This window comes from Rattus norvegicus, chromosome 1, assembly GCF_021556685.1.
Source record: "Rattus norvegicus strain SHRSP/BbbUtx chromosome 1, alternate assembly SHRSP_T2T, whole genome shotgun sequence".
Lineage (NCBI taxonomy): Eukaryota > Metazoa > Chordata > Mammalia > Rodentia > Muridae > Rattus > Rattus norvegicus.
Genome location: NC_141534.1, coordinates 63,853,191 through 63,865,976, shown reverse-complemented (window position 1 = coordinate 63,865,976; position 12,786 = coordinate 63,853,191). Strand labels below are relative to the sequence as shown.

Genomic DNA, 12,786 nt, shown 5'->3' with positions numbered 1-12,786 from the left:
GGCAAGCCCTGGGCCCTGAGGACATTAAGAGCAACAGACAACATCTCCTCCACTGCTTCTGACTCTGCTCCACAAGGCAAGGCAGCTCCCACACAGCAGGCATCCAGCCTAACTCCCAGCAGGGAGAGTGTGAGATGTCTGTGGATGAGCCCACAGGGACTACAGGATTCTGTGGGAAGACATCTGGTAGCTTCTGGAGCAGCTGCAGCAGCCAGGACACATGGAACTACAGTGGAGGTGAGCTATAGGAACAGGTAGCTGATCTGAATCCCTGAGGGCAGGCTGGAATGGTCACTCAGGGCTATTAGAGTGAAGGCCAGCCAAGGGCATACAATGTGTCACTAACATTCTCAAAGTCTTGTCAAGGAAATAAACCACTGGCCTTGACCACTAAAGTTGAGTCCAGACTCATGGGCTACAGGATAGCAGATTGAACTGAGTCTGAATTCCCATGAGTATGACCTCTGGCTGCTCCCTAGGCTCAGTATAGATGAGCATGAGAAGGCACCATTGCTGTGTTTGCAGGAGTATCAGAGAGCTCGGAATACATGACCCACTCCTAACCCAGACTGGAGCCACTCTGGGGAGGAGATGGCATCATTTGAGAGATGGGCTTATGCGGGACACTGTGCTCTGGTTTGTGGCACATACAGCTCCTGTCTTTCTTGCTGAGGGTTCAGATCCTCAGCTGGCCTCATCACGAACAGTCCCATGAGGAGGGGGTGTTTGGTTCCTGCTTCCCAGTTAGGGCAGGAACAAGCCCAGACGCAGTGAGTAAGGACAGTGCTTCTGTCTTGACCCAGCTTCCTTGTCCTCCCCCCTCCCCCAACTCATATCAGGAGCCACCCAGAGACCTTCATAGGAGTGTGGGTCATGTTAATCGGAATGCACAGCTGGAGATTAAATTCTGGGTAAGGTCTCCATACAGCCCTGGTGGCTCCCACACCCTGCCTACCTAAGTTTTCCCAATTGGGTCCTCAGGGTGGTGGAGAATCTTCTACAGGCTGCCATGAAGATACAGCCAGTTTCTTGGTAACATTGTGTTTAGCAGAGGTTCTCTGCTTCAGGCACAGAGCCTTCCAGTGAGAGGGTTTGCTGAGTAGCACACCAGGAAGGGAAAAGTGTAGAGCCCTCCAGTGGTAGACATGAAGTACTGCAGGAGTTTATTTCCTGATTTCTTCACATCTACCTTGTTCTAAAGGCTTTTTGTCAGACACATAGGGACCTAAGAAACTTGAGTTTGCACCCCCATAGGGAACCCAGGACACTAAACCAGCAGCCCTGTTAAACGTCGGCAGAGGACAGTCTGGGCTCTGTGTTTATAGAATGGCTCTAGACTGGTATGAAGACTGATTGACCAGCCAGTCAAGGAGAGTTAGGGACAGTTAGAGACTTGGAGGAGAGCATGAGCGGCAGACACAGCAGAGTCCAGGCCAACAGTGGAACCAGTTCATTTAATAGAGAAGCATATGCCCTCCCAAAAGGCTGTCAGCTTAAGGCACTGCACTGAAGACCTGACCCAATAACATGCCCAATTTACACATCACCCACCTGTGGCTTGTGGAGGGTCCTCAGGGTAGATCCTAAAGTCCATCATGGCTGAAAGGCAGAAGTTTGCACATCATTGCAATGTGGAGGCTACTCTCTGCTGATGGGACCCACACACTCTGTGAAAAAGTTTGCTTAAGTGATGGATGGATGGTCTTCCAGGGTAGTGTGTGTTGACCACATTCCTGAAAAACATAAGAGCCAAAATTCAACAATAGGGAGAGAATCCTGTGCCAGATGGAATCCCTCAGGCCAGTGCGGATTCAGAGACATCCTAAGCCATCGCATGGAGGCTCCCAAGAACTTCTAGGATCAATGTGAGCCACACCAGAGGCCACAGTCCATCCTGGGAGAACATTAAAGTATCTGGAATTATCAGGGACCCTAAGGTAGGTTCGTCAGGATATGGAGCTGATGCATGGTGGGATGCTTGGAGGATACAGCCTAAGGCAACGTAGAGGAAAGTGTGTTATGAGAGCTAAGACAGAGCAACCACACAGTCTGAGAACAAGTTTGCTTAAGTGAAATTTGGCCGTCCTTGAACTCTCTGTTCTTCCAGGGTAGGATGGCCTATCGGGCCCAGGACAGAGCGACTATGCCAGAATTACAATGGTCTGTAATAGAGATGGAGAAGGTGTCAGGATGGGACTTGGGCAGTGGATGGAGCTCTATGACTGCAAAGCCTGCCTAGGCTCCCAGGACCCAGAGCTGGCTGCTGCAGGAAGTCCTAGATCACAACTCTGCCGTTCCTCTTCCCAGGTCTTGCTTTTAACTACTGGACCCAACACAAAGCCTCCCTTGCAGGCTTACCAGAGCATGAAAACGAAATGGCCACCTCCTGTAACAAGAAACACTTCTAGAAGAGGAAGGAGACATCAGTACATTCACAAAACCTTCAACTCGAAATCTGTCTTGCCAATAAGTGTGTAGGGATAAAGGTAAAGCAGATATTGAGGGACCAACCAGTCAATGACTGACACAAAGTGAGATCTGTCTCATGTGACAGACACAACCTCTGACGCTATTTATGGTATTCTTTCTGATTTACTTGCAGACAGAAAAGTAGCACACCTGTCTCCAGAGGCTTCACTCAGCAGCTGAAAGCCACAGCCAATCCTCAGATGGAGCTCAGGAAGTCTTGTGGAAGAGTGGGGGGAGAGTGACAAGGAAACTGGTTGGGTTAAAACACTACAAGAAGTCCCCTACCGTCAGATACCTTGGACCATGGAGTATGCTAGAGCCTGTGCAACCAACCCCAGAGCCGGGATAGCTATCTGCAGTTGGTCTCCATGTGGGTCATCTGACAAGTAGATCCAGGACTGTCTCAGTCTGTGTTGCCTGCCATTGGATCTGTTCCCCATACCCGGACTGCCTGATTGTAAATCTGTGGGGCAGAATGTGCTCGGGCCACCTGGGACTAGATGTCCCGGGGTGGTGTGGTACCTAGGGACTCTCCCCTTGTCCAAAGAGAAGGGAGAGCATTATGGTAGAAAGGATTTGTAAGGTGGGACTGGGAAGGGAAGAGGGAGAGTGACTGGGATCAGGATGTAACCTGAATAAAGAAGACATTATTGGAAGTAAAAAAGTTAGCCTGGAAAATGGAAAGATTGATAAGTGGCTAAGAGCACTGAATGCTCTTTCAGAGGTCCTGAGTTCAAATCCCAGCAAACACATGGAGGCTCACAAATGTCTCTAATGACATCTGATGCCCTCTCTGGTCTTTCTAAATACAGCTACCCTGTACGTATGCATAACGAATGATTGATTGAATGAATGAATGAATGAATGAATGAATAAATAAATTTTACCTAGTCTTAGTTATCAGGCAATGAATAAAATGTCGAGATTATGTTCAAACCCATGTCATGGATTGCCTGGATCTTTTAGATCTGCAGGAAACATCTCAACGAAGAACAAGAGAGGCTGGAGAAGAATGGGGAAGGCTTTGATCCCTGAAGTTCCTCAGTGTCCACTAGCACAGCACTTGTCCTTGGGAGATGACATCTTTCACTCTTCCTGACTGTTGCACCAATCAGAATTACAAGCTCTGTGGATGAACCTGTAAAAGAGGACAGTTGCTCTTGGGCCAATATGGAGGTTCCTGACCTCTCAGCAAGCTCAACGCTGACTTTTGAGGTCTCTGGAGGGTGAGCAAAATGAAGACACACAGAGTAGCCTCAGGTTGAGTCAGCCAGGCCCAGAGGGCTCAGTGGTGTCTCTCAGATTCCCAGGCCCTCCCTGAGATTGAACACACTACACAGTGTAAGAGGATTAGGGGATAACCAGGAAATGCAGTTGCTCAGGTGTCTGGCTCTGTAGGAGGGAAATAAATCACAGTGGGAAGCTTCAGGACAGTCAGGTGACCTGAACCCTCCACAGAGTCTAAGTCCAGACTCACAGACATTCATCTGTCCACAAGTCTCCTAAACACAGGCCTTGACTGACCTGCAGTCCAGAGTATGTTATTATACAGTGTCGCTTAGAGAGAGGACATACTTTCCAATTAGGCCTTTTCTGTGTCACACTGAGACTGGGTTTATGGTACAGCTGATGCAGATGGGACTGGCCACAAGTGGCAGTCTATCGCAGATCATGAAATAAATAAATAAATAAATAAATAAATAAATAAATAAATAAATAAATAAATAAATGAATACCCACTTATCTCACTGCCTGCAATCCTCATTGTCACCACAAAGGAGCACTGCTTTGACCCTCTCAGAAATAAAAGCTGACTTCCCTCAGGGAAATGGATGGATGGATGGATGGATGGATGGATGGATGGATGGATGGATGGATGGATGGGTGGGTGGGTGGGTGGATGGATGGATGGATGGATGGATGGATGGATGGATAGACAGAGAAGTGATTTGACTTAATCAGTTTCTTCCAGTCCTACTTTTCTGGTCGAAAACACACTGAACATGTCTGCTGCAATTGCTTGTTCTTCATTTCTGCTTTCTTTGGCTGTTCATTCAAGGCAGCTCCCTTAGAATCTGCTCATCTCAATAAAGGTCCATCTGTGGAATGTATAGCTTCTCAGTTAGGAGGTAAGGGATTCTTGGAAGGAGTTCCCAAAATCCCCTCTGGGGCAGTTGCCAGTGTTCTCTACTTCAGACAGCAGCTGCATGAAGCAAACACACAGCTGTCTGAACATTCCAGCTTGGGTGCACGTCACACTGCACCTGCCCCAGGGTCCCTGCCAGTTGCACATGCCACAGGGCCACAACTACAAGATCCCTTCCCCAGGACTCATGCCCCCTTCCATCTCCCCCAGGATTCCTGCTCTGTTGTAACTGAATCAGGGTCCCTGCCCGGTTGTTCCTGGCTCACGTTTCCTACTCAGTTTTACCTGCCCCAACGACCCTGTCCCACTGCACCAGCCTCAGGGATCCTGTCCCATTGTGCCCACCATGCTGCACCTTCCTGAGAGTACCTACTAACTGTTCCTAGGTGGCATTTTTCAAAATCTAATTCAAAGATCTTGCCAGTCAGAACCCATTGTCTTTATTAACACCAAGTAGATATTTGCAGGGCTTCCTCACCTACACTTAATCAATCCCTTCTCTCAGTTGTCCATGTGGAAGCAAAGAAACTAGCAGCAGAACATGGATTATTCATCCAGGATATCAGCAGCCCTAGAATTCTCATGAGATGGGCTGCTGTGACTGTGATACAGGGGTGGCAGGGAGGCTTTGACACTGAACAAGCCCAGAGTGCTGCCTCTGCTCACATTGTGCCAGCACCTTAGCCTACCTCTAGATGTCCTAAACTCTGAGAGGAGGAAGGAGATCTTCCTACATAGAAGATGTTCTCTGAATCTGTGCTGGCCAAGGTCAAGCCAGAGTGTTTGAACATGCCAGTTCCAGCCCCTGAGGGTTCTCTGCCTGCCTGGTGTTTTGTTGTGCTTTATGTCTGGCAAGGTGAAGATGTGGCCCATACTAGGAATATCTTTGAAGACAACTGCCCTGGGTTCCCAAGCTAAAATTCATTTAGGGACTGACAGGGACCTAAATAACAACAAGACAGTGCCAAGACCATGAGTTCCAAAATTAAGAGCAAATGGGGCCTTGATGGTATCCTGTGCTGATCTGACAGGAGTCAGCACACACAATTCTCCTGCACATCCAGTGCCCCTTGGAAAAATCCTCTATCAAGGGTAAGTGATGCCTCATGAGAATGAACTGTCAGCGTAGGACAAGACACTTGGGACTACTGTCCTGAACTCACCAGTCTCAGATGAATGGGCTTTGAAAAGTTTTCAGGACACAGAATAGGGGTGTGTAAGCAAGTGCAGGTAATCCTTGGGTAACACATAGTTCCTGAGGAGGTTCTGAGAGCTGTTGGATCCACTCCTGGAAAAGGCAGCATTGTGTTCAGGGGGGTAAGAAAGCATGAGCCTGCTGATGTTTTCACAGTATTGCATGGGAACAGTAACAATGCCCTTAGGAGCAGGATGTCCTAACACTCTCAGATCAAGCAGACAGCCTAGAGCCTATTAGGCCCATATCCCAAGAGAATGCCGCTCATGTGTGAAGCTTCTATAGCCATGAAGCTGGAGCAGGGAACATTGACATTGTCTCAGTTAGGGGTTTACTGCTGAGAACAGACACACCATGACCAATGCAGCTCTTATGAGGACAACATTAATGGACACAGGATTGCAGGTTCAGAGACTCAGTCCAGTATCATCAAGCTGGGAGCATGGCAGCATCCAGGCAGTCATGGTGCCAGAGTAAGTGAGAGGTCTACATATTCATCTGAAGGCTGCTTGGGGAAGATTGGCTTGCATGTGGATAGGAAAAGGGTTTTAAAGCCCATGCCCACAGTGACACACCTACTTTAACAAGACCACGCCTCCTAATATTGCCACTCCCTGAGCTAAGCATATACAAACCATCATAGACATCTTGCAGGAGGGTGGTACTGTTCTATCAGAGAGAAGCCTCTGCTCCCGTTAATATACTGAGGTCAACCCTGGGTAGGGCACAGAGCCCTCCACACATCCTGGGACTCAGGGAGGCATCCTATGAAAGAGCTTTTTCCTAGAAGGACACATGGGTGTAGGCCTCCCTTCCAGCCAGGCTGTAGGGAGTCTCCAATGCTAAACTCTGTCTTTTTGCAGAAGTGAAACAATGAAAATTCACCCTTAACAGTACAGTGAATAGCAAAAATGGTGAAAGGTATAAAAAGAACCAATTAGTACCAGAGCATGAGGATTGGTTTTATATGAAATGTGGGTGGGTGCAGTGCAGATTCCTCCTCCATGTACCCACATGTTCAGTAACTACCCTGTTCGATGCAGCTTTACACAGAACCATCTGGAATCCATTCACTGAGGGACTCCATCCCTGGACTGGAAGCTACAGGTGGGACTTTTGTATCCAGGTCTCCCAGCCCTGGGACAGGGATGCATGGATAATGTGGAGAGAAGCAGACTGGAATGGTGCAGAGGTTATCCTGCCAAAAACCCCAAGCCCCCAGCTGCATGACAATGTAGAACAGCGAGCAGTTTCCCAGCCAGCCTCACTCCCCATAGACAGACTTCTTCCAGTCCCTCCTTATGCCAAGGAAAGAAAAGCAAAAAAAGTAGGGGCAGGGAAAAAAAATTGCTCTACTCCCACGAGCCAAGGACAAGCCCCCTCCCATCCTCTGATCTGACCCCATAACCAGCCACAGCCAAGTCCTGGGCTCATCTCTAGAGGCACATGGACCCAGGCATTTGAGCCCTTGAATCACAATCGGCTCCTCAAAAGCATCCTATGGGTGTCAGTCCTAAGTCCATGAATCGGAGGTGCTCTGCACAGCTATTCAGAGAAGCCTTCTCTTGATCTCTGTGAAGATCTCTCTGTTGGATGTCAGAGGAGGGTGTCCATCCAGCATCAATCCAGGGACTGTGGCCCTCTAATGTGTTAGCCCATGTGAACCTCCCCACAGAGCCCCACCTGTCCTTGTGCAACTCCTCCTTGATCGCCTTTTATAGGAAGATATTTAGGGTCCCTTGCAGGAGGCAGGGAAAATGGCAGACAGCTGAGGGTGGTAGACAAAACTGGGAACACATCAAATATTGAGTTGGTGTGAGGCTCCCTAAGCCATGCTTGGGCAGGTCTGTGCCAGCGATCCCATAAGACCCTTTGATTCTCCCCATGTACACAGCAGGAACCAATTGCCAGGCCTACCCTCTGCCCAGAGCAAAGGGAGATTGGAACTTGGATTCCAACCCTGGCCATTCCTATAATACCTGACCTTGTAACCCTTGCTCCCTTTGGGGCTCAACAGTCCCCCTCAAATGTAGACAACAATGTCTAGATGGTGTTCACAGCTTTTCTTGCCTGAAACTGTGCTTTGTTTGATACTACAAACTAGGGTGTAGGGACTTAAACTTGAGATCACTGACTCAGGCTAGGGAGGACTCCAGGGCACCTGAGCTCAGCTGCAAAGGCAGAAGCTGAACCACAGTGAGCAGAGGTGGCACATTTTGCTGTTTCTTTCCTTTTCTGCTCTCAGGCCTTTCAGTGAACTCTACAGATGAGGATCTTTCCTCCCAGGCTTAGTGTCTGCAGCCATGAGAGTCCTCTACAGGGGACTCCAAACTCCAGAAGAGTCTTCAGAAGGAAAGCGCTACACACTGCACTGCCCCCAGCACTCTGAGAAACAGAGACCCTTTCTGGGCTTGGGCCAGTCAGTGCTCAATAGTTAGCTTCTGGCTGCACTGGCTGCTCACAAATAACACAGCAGACTGGGTCCTGTGACCTGGCTGTCACAGACTGTGATTGAGAATTCATTTCAACTGTGTCAGCATAGCCACTCTGTTCCTTCTGGTCCCAGGTTGCACAGAGCTCCTTGTCCTCATACATGCCTGTTCCATCACTGGACCTTAATATTTAAAGTGAGCCCTACACTCAGGATGGACTTGGTTTTCTATACATCATGCCAACCTCTGTGTGATAGGAAGTGTCTGCCTGTATATGCATACCCCCTTATGTGCCTAGGTGTCCATGCATACCACTACCCCATGTCCTGTCAGAGGCCATCCTCTGACAGGTCCTCACGCCTGCATGTCAGACCACCTGTCTTCAAGCCCCAATCCCTCCCCACTCCACAGATGCTGAGCTTATGGGCTTTTCTGATGCACCCAACATTCGTGGGGGTTTTGGGGGATTGAAACTCAATTCCTTACCCTTGGGAGGCAAGTGCTCTGCCTATCCCTGCATCTTTGTCTCAGGTGTTTGATGATAACCTAGAGCCTTTCTGAGGATTTATGAAATCAGTGTCATCTTGATGGGTCAGTTTAGAAACACAGCTTTGTTTTTTTTTATTTTTTTTAACAGTGTACCATCAGTTTGAGGCTAATCATTCAGAATTCAATGAAAAAGTGACACCCTGAGTGTAGACATGACAACTTTGAAGCAGGAGGCATAGAAAACATTCAAAACAGAGAACCGAGGAGAGGTAAACATCTTACAGGCTTTGATTTCTAAAAGCCTTAAATCTCTCCACAGCCCACAGAAGCCAGAGCCTTGAAGCCCTTCCCAACCATGTCATGACAGGTCCTATTGTGACCTAATGAGGAGCGACTGTGAGGTGTCTCAGCCAACAGATGTTAAGCTGTTGCCAGGCCTGGATTTCTTTGAGTGCTTTGAGAGGAGGTGTGGAGTGGAGCCCTCTGCGACTTGTTTGTATCTTGTGAGCTGTGTGTGGTTGTATTGGATTTTACTGTACTGTGTATATGTGTATGTATCAGTGTGTGTAAGAGAGTGTGTGCTGACAGATTTGCCTGTGTGTGAGTGTGTGTACACTTTCGCTTGTGTGTTTGTCAGTATATGTAGAGTGTGTGAGTTTACAGGTTTGTTTGTGTGTATGTTTGTATGTGTGTACCACCTCTTTTGTGTGTGTGTGTCCCTGTGTGTGTGTGTGTGTGTGTGTGTGTGTGTCTGTGATGTGCATTTTTCCAGGTTTACTTGTGTGTAAGTATGTGTGTGCCTGTTCCTACGTGAGTGTGTTTTGTATGAATCTGGGTGTTTGTCTGTGTGTGTGCCTGTGTGTGTGTGTGTGTGTGTGTGTTTGTGTGTGCACGCACGTGCCCATCCCCTTTTGCCCCTTGTATCTATATTACCTGCACCTCAGTGCAAAAGAGTGTAGAGGCTAAAAGTCACCCTGGCTCCTGTTCCTGAGGCAGGTCCTCAACCTCATTTTCAAGACAGGCTCTCTCACTGGCCTGCAGCTGCCCAAGTACCTGTCTTGGCTCTCCAGTGGTTCCCAGGAATTTGATATGCCAACCCCATAATATCAGATTAAAGGCCTACGTAGACTGCTGGCTGCTTATTTATGGATTGATTTTTTTTTCTATGTGTTTAAGAGATAGAATTAGGCCATATATTCTCAAGACCACTGGCTATTTCCTTATTGTGGTTTTGTTTTATTTATTTATTTATTTATTTATTTATTTATTTATTTATTTATTTATTTATTTATTTATTATGGATTGCTGGATTCATTTTGGTGGTGGTTTCTATGTTCTCACATGCTATATTACTGCTTTGATTATTTACGGTTCTGCAGTCGGATGATTAACTCTATCTCCATTTTCAATGCCCTGCGGTTTCATCCTTTTACATTATTCCTGTTTCTCTATTTATTGAGTACAAGCAATCATTGGCTTAGACTTGATACAAATTTGCCCTTTGTGACACTTTGACTCTTCGGCCTTTGTTTAAGGTTTACTATTCACTGATATTTAACTGCCTTATTCCTTGTGGTTGGTTAATTTTAATTTTCAGTATTTTGCTCTGGAGAGTTGTGGATTTTTGTGGACCACTAGGTCCCGAAATTCAATGGAGTTTTCCCTTAAGTGTTGGCTTTTTACATTTGTTTGTTTTGTCTTATACTCAGTCTTTCTCCTCTCATTTCTTTCATCTGACCTTTTTCTTCAAACAATCCATTCACAGTATTGATCAGCTTTGGCCGCCCAATCCTATTGTAGTATAACGATTTTTATTTTCATCATTACGTTTAGTATTTGTGTGCTCTTGGCTTTCTCTTTTGGGAATGGTTATTTGGGTGGCTTTTACTTATGATTCCTCATATTTCCCCCTGTTCATAATTTTACTCTATTTTTCTAGTCTAGTCTTTTCTTTGTTATTATTTTTTTCTTTTTGTTTCATTTGTTTCTTTTAGGTTCCACATGTGTAATTTTAGTTCCTGAATTGCTCCATCTTTTTCATTATTTGATTCCATTTGTTTGTTATTTTTAGGTAGCATTAGTACTAATAAAATGCCTACAGAGACTGAGGAGGAGTTACCACCTTCTAGGCCCGATCCCAGTATCTCTCAGGAGGGAACCTTTCATTCCCAATATAAAGTACTGAAGACTATTGGAAAAGGAAGCCATGCCAAGGTCCTCCTGGCCCACCACCAGCTCACAGGAACCCCAGTGGCGGTCAAAGTTCTCCGAAAGAACAAGCAGTGGTTCCAGCCAGCCATGACAGAAGAAAACATAATGAGAAAGATCAACCACCCCAACATTGTTTCTCTCTTACAAGTCATTGAAAACAAAACTAGAATATACCTCATAATGGAGCTGGTGGAAGGCCAACAACTCCACCAGTACATCAGAGAGTCAGGGCACATAGAGGAGGATGAGGCCCGGCAAATATTTGAACAGATATTGTCAGCAGTGAGCTACTGCCATGGAAAGGGGATTGTTCACCGAGACCTGAAAGTGGACAATATAATGATTGATAAAAACAAAAAGGTCAAAGTCATCGACTTTGGGCTTAGCACCGAAACACAACCTGGACAAATGCTAAACCAGCACTGCGGTGCGTATTCTTTTGGTTTCCCGGAACGCTTCCTTGGACTTCTGTATGACGGGATGAAGAATGATATGTGGACAATAGGAGTGGTCTTGTATTATATGGTAGTGGGAAAGCTCCCATTTGATTCTGTGATCATCCAAGAATTACAAAAACAAGTTGTTGCAGGGGTGTATCCTGCCCACTGTGGGGTTTCAGAAGAACTGGAGAACCTCCTTAGTCAATTACTAACAGTAAATCCAATGTATAGACCAACAGCCAGCGAGGTGATGAAACACGCCTGGATCAAAGAACACGGGAAGGGGTTCACAGTTCGTTGTGAAGAAATGCTTCCCCTCAGGCCAGACCCTGAAATTTTGGGTGCGATGAAATGCATGGGATTTCAAGCCTCTGTAATAAAATACTCCCTAATAAAAAGAAAATAGAATGAGGAAATGGCAACTTATTGCTTCCTACAACAGCAGGCTCTCCCGGGGTATGGCTGCACAGCCCAGGCACAGCAAGTGAGTCCCATTGCAGCCCCATTTCCTAGCCTTGATCCTGCTGCTGCTTTTAGATTACAAAGAAAGAGGAGTGGAAGCCTGCCAGTCCTTGACACCTTGCAGGTGTCATTCTCCCAAGGTCACGTATCTCATTATGGCCAGAAGGTTCATACAAAAGGAGGAAGAAGGTCCACTGTGGCTGGTCGTCTCAGGCCACTACCGATGACACCTACACAGGACCACTATCACAAATGTGCCATGAGTGTCCCATACATTCAAACAACAAGCATCTTCAGTGAGAAGAGTAGCAACAAGGAAATAAAAGAAGATAATCTACTCTCCCACAGAGCCCCATTAGAGGATAAGCCCATCTCCAGCAGGGTCCGGCACAGAGGTTTTAAGGGGTGGACCAGGAATATAGCAAATGCCCTGATAAAGCTTTGTTGCTGCTTGCCAAGGAGAAAGATACCTCGCCTGGGGCAGAACAGAATCTCACCCCAGTAATGAGCCACAGGGAGAGTCCAGATAACAAGCAGCAGGCACAGCCCAGTTACCTTCGTGCTTTGTCCTTTCTAGTTTGCTCTATGCTGGTCCTTCCTCTGTCTCTGGTTTCCATTTTCCCCACAATTCTTACCTTGTATCTTCTCTAAGTTCTTTTATGAGGTTTCCCCAACACCAAGCCTTCTCCCTCTTCTTGATTTCTCCTCTTCCCAGCAGGGACCCAATATGAATTCCCCACTCTACAGAGTTTTCTTGTTGACCCTTCCCTTCAGATGGACTCCAGCTCCCCCTTAGGCCAATAGCTCCCACAGGGTGAGGACTAGAGATTCATGGGCTCATGGACTCATCCATGGGCTACTGGTTCTAGCACATGTGGTCATCAATCACAAGTGCTGCAGAACAGAGTCTTATGTTTTCAAATGTAACATCCCACTCCTGTA

General features: G+C 46.9%; 1 pseudogene; it reads left to right on the top strand.

Moving 5' to 3' along the window:
* The first annotated feature begins 134 nt into the window (after positions 1-134).
* LOC148007126 (sperm motility kinase Y pseudogene) lies at positions 135-12,349 on the top strand (annotated as a pseudogene).
* The last annotated feature ends 437 nt before the right edge of the window (positions 12,350-12,786 follow it).